The sequence below is a fragment of the Oxyura jamaicensis genome, chromosome 8, assembly GCF_011077185.1.
Source record: "Oxyura jamaicensis isolate SHBP4307 breed ruddy duck chromosome 8, BPBGC_Ojam_1.0, whole genome shotgun sequence".
Taxonomy (NCBI): domain Eukaryota; kingdom Metazoa; phylum Chordata; class Aves; order Anseriformes; family Anatidae; genus Oxyura; species Oxyura jamaicensis.
In genome coordinates, this window is record NC_048900.1 from 7965159 (window position 1) to 7977793 (window position 12635).

At 34.9% G+C, this 12635-nt stretch overlaps 1 long non-coding RNA gene across 1 annotated transcript in view; it reads right to left on the reverse strand.

The window, feature by feature from the left end:
• The window catches only part of LOC118170615, a 92542-nt gene that overhangs the window by 56618 nt on the left and 23289 nt on the right, over positions 1 to 12635 (reverse strand). The gene's annotated exons all lie outside the window — the stretch shown is intronic.

A 12635-nucleotide genomic window follows, 5' to 3' on the forward strand; every position in this document is an offset into this window, starting at 1 on the left:
GTGTATGTTGGCGTGGCTAAAAAGAGACTTCAAAAATGTGTGTATGACAGTACATCCAAACCAGATGCAGGTGGAACACATCGGTTTCTGGTTAACTTACTATAGAACCAAATTAGCTTTCAAAGCATGATGCTCATTCCACCATATTACTCAGCTCAATGCACATGAAATACAGTCAGTGTACAGCTAATTTGACCCCTCAATCTAGAAAATAGTATATATTCTCTTTGGAGTGACTTGTGTTGCCATGAGTCTCTGCCTTTTACAGCAAGGTGCACTTAGACTCTAGAAAGCCAGTTTTGCATTGGAATCTGTTGTTCTATTGTAGCAAAATATACAAACACTCTTTGAATTATGCAACATTGTACACTGCAGAGATGCAAAAAAGATTTTTTTTTTTTTTTGGAACTATCTACTTCTCACAGCACATGTTCTTTACTTTCTTTGGGTTTAATTAGAATTGCAGAAATCAGGCAAGTTAATTTTCTTCCTATACTTACATTCAATACAAATGAAACAATAGATTGGATTAAGAGATTAAAACCACTTATTAAAAAAGCAGCAAAGCTCACCTGGAATTATTTCATTAGCAGGCACAAAGTGGCACTGAACTTATTCTGTCCCTGACAACCTAATTTGCCAGAAAGAGGTCCCCCAGGGGACCCTCTCCCATGCATGCTTGTGACCTGATTGTCTCCAGGAAAATTATTTCAGCTGCTCAGTACAGCTGAGAGAGATGTAGCAATCAGTGCCACCACAGCAGAGTTTAATATCTGGAAGAGCAGAAAAGATATTTCAGATGGACTTCCACCAGAATGCAGTGAAATAAGTCCAATCTTACCCTGTAAGATGATTATTACAACTGAGGGGAAAATATATATATATATATATATATATATATATATATATAAAATCAAGGTCCGGGACAGGTTTCTATTTCCAGAAAGAATAAACTAGCAAAGATGAGTAAGTATGAGAACCATCAATACAACAAATCAGTCTAGTACAACAGAAAAAGATAAGGGGATATGGGAAACAGACCCAAATTTGACAGAGACAAAGCAGCTGGTTTTGGAAAAAAATAAAAAATAAATAATAAAAAAAAAATGAATCAAATATACACAGTTCCAGCATCCTTATGAATTCACATTTCCTGTCCTCTGCTTGAATGCTACAGATACCATCTCAGCTGAGAAATAACAGTGGCTGACTTGCCCTCCCCAGCACAAAGATAGACTGCAGCATCCCAAGTCAAAGTTATTCAACTGCCCCACCTTCTCTTTTGGATTAACACAAAGACCACCAAGGGACTCTTTCAACAGAAAACATTGCTATGCTCAACATTTGTAAAAGGAAAACAAAACTGTAAGTAAATCCACTCGCTTTATGCTTGTAAAGCTGTTATTTTCCTGCAGTACTTTCCAGAGTTTTGGCACATTCTGCACAGTCCCTTGAAAATGTGATCCCCTCCCAGTTGGCATCTCAGGCGATATTTTTTGCTTGTTTATTATCACAGGAGTTTTTCATTGCTATTTTTGCTATAGTATGATTTGCTGATTGCATCCTCCACCCCAACATCTACACCACTGGCTTCAGCAGCATCTCCTGCCTGAGATTAGTCAGGAGTGTCCAGTGGAGGCTCAAACTGTTTTTTCCTCAGAGAAACACTGGGACATAGCAAAATTTCTAGGACAAGGCACAGAAATTGCTTCCACCTGACCACTCTTACTTATGAACAAACATAATCTGTCATGAAACATCTCTAAACCTGGTTGCTGAAGAGAGAACACGCTGGGTTACAGAAGGCAGTGGGTTACTGCCTCTAACACTTGTGCTGGCTGCAGTGTCCCTTTCAGGGAGTTAATCCTGCAGATCAGGAAAGTAGCTTTTCAGCCCAAGCAGCATCACAATTACAGAGCAAGCTACAAAAAGCCTTGTCCAGGTTGTGATAGCACAGCGCAGCTCCCCAGGGCCTGGCTTCCTGGGCTACGGCCTCATCCCTCAGCTGCCCCTGTAAGTCGCAGAGCTCATCCTGTACAGTCACTGTCAGATCACAGGGAAACCTTGCTTTCTGGCTTTTAGGAAATATCATTTTTCCCATTTCATCACAGTACCTTTTTGATGGTTCAGCTGCATAGCCTTGCCATGCCAGGAGGCAGCCCAGTGACAGGGGCTGCGGCGAGCCCAGCAGGCCCCACCTCTCAGCCTCTGAGGGAGGCAAGCCCCAGGGTGCTCGACAAGGCCCTGGCATACAACCTTATTTTCTGCTTCCCCTTCCTTTACTCCAAAAATAACACTTCACTTAACCTTTCAGCTTCATTTTTCTGTCAAGTCTCCTCTTTGACCCTAAGAAACGACAACAACAACAAAGGAAAGAAAAACTAGTGAGTTTTTTGTATACCTTTTTCTTTCCCTCTTCCCTGCCTGCCTCAGGTAATTAGCGCAAGTCTCTGAGGGAGCCATCTAGACAGATTTGCATACAGCCATCTCACCACTTCATAAACTGTGCAATAAACTCTACACATCCACATCTGAATCCACAAAAGGTTACTTGAGCAATTCAGAGGGGTTATTTCTCACCCTCTCAGTGAAGATGTGTGCCAAAGAGTGCACCATGACTATCAGCACTAACGGGATCCATGTGCTTATAAAGTAAAAATCTCAAGGTCTTCTCTTTTACCTCCTGAAATACCTGTTTTGCCTTTCATGGTTTCTCAGCTGAAGATATGAGAAACTTTGGATATAAGCAACATTTTCAGTACACAATGAAAAAAAAATAAATAAATAAGTTTTATAATAATTTCAGAGCATCATTTTCATTTAGGAAGAATGTTCTTTTACATGGGAAAAGCTTGAAGCAGCACAACAATGTTCAACTTCAATATCAGAAACAACTCAAAGAAAAACAGTTTCCTGAAGTTCCCCCTGACACTACCAAAATTATAAAAGATTTGCAAAATAAGCAATAAAAACATTATTAATTGCCCCATTTCTTAAACAATCATATACTTCTGCAAAATGAAGATTTGTACACACAGCCAGGCAGATTGGATTGCTTATTTAAACATTGCAAAGTTCTCTTAATAGCATAAATATATTCCACATTCATAGACGTGTCAAATGAGCTTTGCTGTTTTACCATTATGTCTCCATAAAGTTAGCTTAAAAATAAAAACAATTGAAAGCTTAAAAATAAAAACAACTGAAAGCTTAAAAATAAAAACACTATTAAGCCACAGTAGAATTAAATTATTTTTACCTAATATTAGGGTTTATGAATTGTTTATATATCTAGAAGTTGGGTCATATATTTATCATCTGCCTGAACAAATAGTTGAAAGATGACCAAAATCTGATTTTCAAATTGAGTTACGGGATTCAAAATCTCCATCTGACACATACTTTAAATGTTTAGGCTTTTATCTTGATTGTTTTAGCTGCTGTTTTTGAACTACAGAAGTAATTTCAGAATAAAGGCAGCTAAATAGTACCGTGGAATGATAATTGCCATACGGGTATCATTCAAATATACGATAGCAAAGCAATAAAACTTTAATGAAATTTACCATAGTACAATCTGACATAATTTTCAATATGAAAACAGATTAAAATAATTTTGATTTCATGCAATTCTCTTTCTCCTAATGAACCATATATTTTGTTGGTCTACCATAACAGTCATTCTTGTTCAGCTCTTGAATTTCTATTACTGCTTTATCACTAACCTTTTGTTCAATACACTGCTTAAGAAAATCCCTTCCCTCATTTCTCAAGTCCCAGGCTGCACAGTCTTGATTAGTTTGAAAGTGTATTTTGCTCTTGCCAAAACCAAGAAATTATTTTTCTCTATATAGATGAGTATTTTACTGAGAAGACAGTGACAGTATATGCATTTGAGCTGTAACAACATACCAGTCTTTGCATAGTATAAATAAGCACACTTTTATCACTTAAATTAAAATGAAGTCATCAAGAAATTTAAGTAAAGGAAGATCCTGTAATTCATGTTAACCATAAGTAACATCTTTCATTCAGTCCTCCCCCCTGCTCTAGGTGACCCTGCTTGAACAGGGGACTGGGCCAGAAAAATCTTCAGAGGTCCATTCCAACTAAACTATTCTGTGAAAATACGTTCACCTTTGCCTAGGATCTGGCTGTGGAAAATAAGCTGTTTTTGGCTGGCATAAACCATGGATCTTCTTCCCTTATCTACATGAGATTAGAATTAATCTGCTGGAAACATTTTTCTTAGTTTTGAAATATAAGTAAACTTTAGTAGAGAAAATCTTTTCTAGTCCCTGAATCGAAAGGCAATATTTAAACCAGCCTTATACTAAGTCACATTTATCTTTGTCATGGTTTCCAATACATAGGAAAAACCTGTCTAAACATACTGTTTTCTGTATGTCTCAGCATACATCTCCTGAATTAGCAGAATTCTAATCTTATGACAGATTCTTCAGTAGTGATGATATAATATGAAGTAGAATCATGGTTTCGTTAGTTCACTTGTAGGGGCCAGCAGTATAAATGAATTTACAAACACTCTTCAATAAAATAAGTACACATTGACTGCTTACTGTTTGAAAGTTGATGTTCATTTTTTCCATGACAGAAAATAGATTGGTGGTTTGTTTTTTGTTGTTGGTTGGTTTGGGTTTGTTTTGGAGTGGAGATGAGGTAGTTATGCCTGTAATTAATAATTTAATCTACTTGAGGGTATTCCTTAATCCAAGAAGTTTTGTACTGTCCAAGAACCACCTTTGATCTCTATCATTACAACACCATATTATAACTTTCTTAGGACTCTCCATAAGCTTCTTGGTTCCAAGATCACAGTTATCAACTTGAGGAACTGCCCTATCATGCTTGAGGAAACTCAGGCTTAATATAAATTCAATCCCCCTCTATTCCAAAATAAGGTCCTTCAAAGTCTTATATGTATCAGTACATATTTTCCTTCTTGCCTCAAGCAAATAAGTTAAGCTGAACATCTTAGTTTATCTGAGAATGTCCCACAATGTTTTTTTTTTTATCTAACATACCTATAATTTAAAGCATGTTTTCCAAATTTCAAAATTCTCAAGCTGAGAATTAATAGATGGTCCTGAAAGCTCACCCTCACAGATAAACAGTTACCATCTCTTGCATGAGTCATTTTTGAACTTTATTTTATCACAAAAACATAACTGAGGAAATGTTACTGTATGAGACAATCCAGGGATATTTTGCCATCTTCACAACCAAGTTATTTATGCATTTATTCAGGTATTAAAAAGAATGTTACTCTCACCCTATTTTGGGGGAAGACAAGAACCACCTGATTCCAGCCCATATTGTGCTATTTAACTGAAGAGTAGTGTTCATCCCACTACAACACTGTTCAAAACACAGTCAGATCAAGATGTACTTTTCAGGGTACAGGTTATGATATATATATATATATATACATATATATATATATAAAGGTATGCAACATGCACACAATTTTATTCATCTAATATTTCTATATTAGATCATTTGAAAGTTTAATTTTTCCTATTTTCCTATTTAAATATAAAAACCTTTCGCTTATGTCAGAATATTTTAATAAATTGAGCTATTTGCAGTGATATTCAAATATGAAAAATGTGAATTTTGAAATTAAATTTGTGATAATGGATTTAAAGGCAATATGACTAATGTGCCTGAATTCATAACTAAAATTAAAAAAAAAAAAAAAAAAAAAAAAAAAAGAAAATGGTAATACAAGCATGAAACAAGTGAGGTCTAGAAAGGGTGGACAGCTATTAAAGCTGTAGTCAATATTTACCAATTTACTAACAAAGGTCAAAGTGTTTTCAAGACATCTTGACCCAAATTTTAAAAGGTAAGTTTAAGGGTTTGTAGATATATATTTATTTATTTTTTCCCATAGCAAAGCAGGGCAACAGCAGAGAAAGAAAAGAACAGAGGAATGTATTGTTCTCTACAAAAGCATTACAGAAAGACTGTTTCATTGGGATGTGAAACTGAAAAATTAGAATCACAGGAATCAAACAAAATTGGTTGGAACTCACCTTCCAAACCACCATGTGAAAAGATGTAATGTCATTCCTACATTACTGCTGGTTTTCAATTATTAATTGAGAGTATCTAACAGAGAGACATCTCTGAAAGGAATATGTACCTTAACAATCAGAGGAAGGAAAAAAAAAACTCAGTATTTCCTTTAGAAATTATCTAGCAAATTCAGGGATAACTTCTGAGGTTTGAGGTCAGTAAAAGAGTGCATTCTTTGCTTAGGATGGCTAAGAACAAAGTTACACAAAAAGCATACTGAACTAGTAGCAGAAAATTTCTCAGTGAACTCTGCATTGTTGTACCAATACAGAATTGTAGAGTTATGAGCAATCTTATAGATATCTGTATTTGTATGCACCAGGTTAAATGCATTAAAACAATGTCATGCTGCCTGAAAACCTCTGTGTAATTTCAGGAGTTAGCAGAAAGTTGAGAAAGATCGGGTACCCTTCTGTTGACTTTGCCAATTCTGAAGGTGGCATAAAACTGCAATTAACATGTCTTACACAGTATAATTTGAAGTCAGAAAGCATATTGCTGTGTGTGCATGTGTGAGGACAACCCCATTATATTATTTATTTCCTTACTTTCTAAAAGTTACACAGATTATACCTATAGCAGATTCTAACCCATGCAAAGAAAGGCCATTTCTTGTTCATACCATGCCCAGCACAATGGAAAACTATTCTTGGATGGACCTTTGGTGCTAACACAATGCATATAATTGCTAACAAGTATTCTGAATAAGCTGGGGAACAAGAAAGTCCTAGTTAAATTCCAGGCCAAATCCTGCAGATTTTTCTTCTCAGTAGGATATTTAGCACTGCCTCATATTAAAATTTGGCTACAAATCCCAGATTTATTTGGGGATTTTAAACTAAGATAGCAACATTTTTCCTGACTACAATTAACAAATTAATTATATGCAATTTAAAAAACATGTTTTCTTGTCACACTTTATTTGTTTTTCATAAGACAGCATTCTTTTTCTTACTTAGCTTTTATGTGTCTTAACTTAGAGCCCCTATGCTAATTAAAATATAAAGGCTCATATACATAAAATATAACAGACAAAAGCATGTGAAAGATACTGTTGTCTCTGACCCTACAGTAGAAGACTAGAAGTCAGCACCATTTCAATCTTAGGCTTGGTCCTGTCCCAGCCTCTGTCACTTTGTGGTAATTACTCCAAACTTCAAGTCTTCCATCTCCAGGCATTCTTATTTTCTTTTTGGTAGTCCTGTGAGTGTAAGCATTGCAAGGAGCTCAGACACAACATCTCAACAATGTCTTAAAACAGCAGTTTTGATTTTGGCTACTGGCATTAAACCAAAAAGCTTTTTTGAACCAACAACGGAGAAAATATCTCAAAAACTAAGAAAGTACTAGAGTACTAGAAAAGTACTAAAGAAAAATATTTTACCTTCAGCTGCACAAAACCTGGAAATTGCTACCTTACCTGAGAAAAGCAAGACATTTTTAGGTGAATTAAGAATGGATTACCAATTTTAAAATGCCTAATTAAAAGATCAAGAATTGCTCTTTCTTCAGAACATATTCAAACTGACCTCAACAAACCTTGGATAAGAACAGGAAGTGACAGTAACCATGAAACGAAGAGACTGCATGAAGTTCATTTACTGGTGCAATCGTTCTTTTTGCTTTCTCATGCCAGGAAAACTGCACAGTGATTCTGGAAAAGTTGAAGGTAGTGACACCAAAAAAATAATTTATAGATACAAATTGTCTTAGAAAAATATCAAAGCCAGAGGACAGAAAGAGTAGCTTGCTATTTCAGAAGACAAAGCTCTATCTGCTTCACTATGAATTTAATTTCAGAAATTAAAAATTAGAGTCTTTTCAGAATTTCAGCCTTATCATTATGGAACTTTGTTACTAAAATGGAAAGCATTCATTTACATTAAAAGAAAAAAAAAATGGTTCAGACTCTTGGCAAGGATAGTGAAAATGGATTGCTGTTATATCTTCTAATTTGACTATCTGAGAGCTTGAATCAAGTCTATCCATAAAACTTTGGCTCCTATCTTAATTTCACTTCACCATTTGTGAATAGAATTAAAGCTATATTCCTGCATTGCTTGAGATTTTCCTCAGACCCTTTCTTAACAAAATATTCAGTGGTTATCAACATTAGTCTTTGAAGAAGCTCAACAAACAAGATTATGAGAGCCAACACTGCATTTCTCTTGTAACTATTTTTAGTTTTGTCAGATCTTGTTATCTTGGAGATGAGCATGCTTTGGAATGTCAGTTCCCAAATTTCAAGAGAAGCCATTACAGGAAATTACGTAAGAAAACATAAGAACATCATGTTCTGCCAAGATGTTTCAACTGAAGCTCTAACCTCTATTAAAAATAAAAATAAAATAAAAAATGACTGAGATGACTGCTGGCCTAGGAAAAACTGTCCTCAAAACATCAGAATCTGATGACAGGATATTTGGGGAAGTATCATATCATAGTATTGCCTTACTTTTCATAATGTCCGCTTTACCATTGTTTTTTGGTTACAGTCAGATGTGGGATATTGGGCTAAGATGGAGCTGACAGTGCTTTAGACTATTACATTCTTAACAGCATCTCCCTGTGCAATAAACAAATTTCTCTGTGTATTTCCAACTCTTTGGAGCAATAGCATAGCATAAGTTCAGTTAACCTTTACACATACAAACCAAATACAGATTCAGTGTGACTCCATATACATTCCTTCCCTGATGTGCACACACTTCTGGCTAGAATTAAGTAACCATTTTTTACCACATCTTATGAAGGGCTTATTACCTGCTAGCCCACCATCATTTTCCCTGCATACTATGCTGCATGTGTAATTAGAGTGACTTATATTAGCTATTTTTATTTACATGAAACATAGCAAAACACCATGGTCAAATATTAATAGAGCTGGCAAGTAAAACCTATCATGCTCAATGGACTTTAAAAAAAAAAAAAAAAGAACAGCTGTAAAACAATATTAGGTTCCAACAAGATTAGTCTTAGTAAATAGTATTTCTATACATCACTTTCTTCTACACCAGTTAATGAAAAAATAGCTGCTCTTCCAACCTAATCAATACATTGCACAACTTCTAGAAAATAAACTTTTATTAGCGTTGTAGAAACATGACCCTTTAATAAGCTGGCTGATGGAGTTTGGAAATGAATTTTCCGTAAATATGACTGAAATACGCAGGTAGAGCATGCTTCTCAAATCTGGAGTAGCAGCAAATCATTTGGAGTTTCTGTTGTTTGAGAATGTAACTCAGACTCATGATCATTACCATCTGTAGTTCCATACCTGTGTCATACATAGCTTACCTCACCTTCCCTACTTATTACACCAAATATTAACATTTAAAACGAATTCAGATTTTAGATTCCGATTTTTCAGATTCAAATTCAGATATACTATTATTTTACACTGGAAACATACATTAAGTTCTAGTACAATTCCAGTTTAAAAAAGCAAACACGTGTTCAATTTGACATCAGTCATAAAGCTCAGTGAATAAAGCTAAGCACGTACTTTACCTAAACAAACCAGAGATTTCTGGTTAAATGGGAAAGGGCAACAGGTTGTACTGAAAGGTCAACTGTAAGCATGTAGGTCTTGTTAAACAGGTTATTCAGGGATTGGCTTAGACCCAATTTTACTAATTATTTACAGTAATAATATCCCAAAGATAAAGGTGCTTTGTGTGTGTGTGTGTGTGTGTGTGTGTGTGTGTGTGTGGTATTATCAATACAGAGGATCAGAAAAACAAGAGAAACTGAATCAATTTATTTAGAATGCAGAAAATAGGACAGAACACCACTAAAGTGCAATATTATGCACTTCAGGACTGAAAGTTTCTGTAAAAGCCAATACCCATCTGCAGCAAATCACTAATATTACTCTGTCATGGAATGACTATGAATCATCAGTGTGAGTCTGCTTTGGAAAAGGATATTGAATTTATCAGACAAGATATTTCTAGAAGAAGTAAGGAAGATCAATACCATTGTATAAAACACAGGTGAGATACTGTCCAGACATCTAATCTGAATGTCAGAAATAATATTTGGGTCTCTAGTGCTCAAAAATATGGTTTCAAGTTGGAATACATGGAAAGAAAAGCAACTGCCACAAGTATAGGACTAAATAATCTACTTCACAAACAATATTAAAATAATATGGTTTTTGGAGTTAAGCAAAACTAAGACTGATTTTCTAACAAAAATTTCCCATATAAGGAGTGAGATACAGGTAAACATGGGGACAAAAGAGGAACAAGAATAAGTAAATACCAGTGTCCAGTTATAAGTATAAGTAAATACCAGTAGTAATACACATTACTAGAAAAGGAAAAATCAACTACTGAAAAATTAAGGAGGATCTACCAGAGGTATAAAACTCTGAAAGAACTTTCTAATGTTAAAACCTGTCTAAAGAGTGGTTTAAATTTCTGCATAGATTTATGAAAAGATTGCCAGACAGTATCCTTACTTAAAGGCTTTACAAAGTGAAATTGACCATTTATTGACTTTTGACTTTTTTTTTTGTCTTTGGGTTTTTGTCAACCAAGCACATACAATACAGGCACGCACTTAGTTTCACATAGCCAAGAAAATCAACACAAATCTGTAGCACAATACATTTCCCTCAGAACTCCACTAGTCAGAATTAACCAGTAATTTATTCATTATGCTTTTTCCTCTAACGGTGTTTCTGAAAAGTAATACAAGCTGTTAGTTTTACAAAGAGTCTTTGAAATATGAAATTATAAAGTGGGTTTGAACATAATAGCTCTATGTTATGTTTCTCCTCACAGAGGAGGCAATCACATTTTAGAATTGTACTTCTAGTTGATATACTTGCTTTTACCTAATATAAGCTATATATTACCTAATATAAGCTATATATATATAAGCTATATATTACCTAATATAAGCTAAACAGAGTCATAGCAAAACATTGTGGCTCTTCTATCCTGAATATTGCCTTCCTACAGTCTTTTCATCCTGTCTTGTGGATCAATTGCTCTCTTCTAGAAGTGACTGCTCCCATTGCCTTCTGTTTTCCTTACGGCCTCCATTGCAGTTTTTTTGTTTGTTTGTTTGTTTTTTGACATTTCTCCACATATTCCTGCCAATAAACTCAGGTGCTGTGTGTTTCAAGAAAGCCACCGCATAAGCAGCTGCAAAAGCAAAGTAGTCACATTTGTTTAAAAATATGAACAAATAGCCTCCAACAGTAAAAGGTCTGTAATATTTGTCCTCATTACAACAGCAGCGTAAGTTTCAGTCATGTAAATCATTGGGAAGCATACTCTTGACTAGGCAATCACTGTAGAATGCATGGTAAACAAAAACACCTACTGAGAGCTGGGAAGCAGATGTTCTGGTAAGAGAGATAAAATGTGTAGCTAAAATGCTTATCTGGATGCTGCCTGGAATGCAGTAGATTTTTTTTTTTAAATTGAAGTTATTCGCTAAAAGTTCTGCTGCTTTTTACTGCATGAAGAAATTTATTTTCTATTTTACTCCTTCAGTGAAAACAGAAAATTACATGAAACATCTGTGTCAGTTTGTTAGTGTCTCCTAACCAGTGACGAAATACTGTTTTCACTACAGCAAGGAAGTTAACCCGGGACTAATGCTGTGATTGATTTAAGTCTTTCTTTTGCTGCAATGAAGACTCCCAAGAATCTTCCAATTAATGTTCATAAAACATCTCATGGGTTGGCTTTTATTCAGGACAAAAAAATTAGTAGTATCTTAGTAACTAGAACTCCTCTTCATCATTTGGTACTCATTCATGACCTAAAGTTTGGTCACAGTAAGTAGTCACAGACACTTTAAAAAATATAATTTATTTTTTCACTGGTCATTACAATATTAGCACAGAATATTTTCATTTTAAATAGATTGTGAACAATTATAAAAAAAAAAAAAAAAAAAAAAAAAAAACATGAAAATCCAGCTCCTTTACTCACTTGAGGCTTCTGCTTTAGTATTCCATGAATTAGTCTGGAATCAAAGGAAGGAAAGCCAAAGAAAAAAGTTGGATAGGCATAGGTAGCAAGATCTAAGGTAAAGTGTATGAAAACCAGGAACATACAGAATGTTTTGTCACATGCATACACAATTTTTCAACAGGTTGCAGTTTAGGGGCTTCCTAAAACTGCGACTTTGTCTTCCCCATTGCTTTTGATCGTTCTTCATAATGATTCTTTGAAGTGATCAATTGTTTTTGAATCTTCTTTTTCACACCCACAAGATCCTGGGATATTGACTGCAATAAAGGTACATGTGTACCTTTTTCTTCTTTTAAACTTGTTACCTGAGAGTTTCATCTAAGATTACTTAATTGCTTTTCTTCTTAAGAACTGCTGAATAATTGTTAATTATTTTTTTTACAATGCCACATCACTCAAATTAACTTTCTCTTCCTCACTTTACCAAGCTGAGAAATCTGATCTGCTCAGTCTCTCTGATCTGCATCATGCCATAAAGATGTTTATTTTACTTTCCAGTCCTTTCCCAATAATTCTAATATTGCAATCACCTTTTGA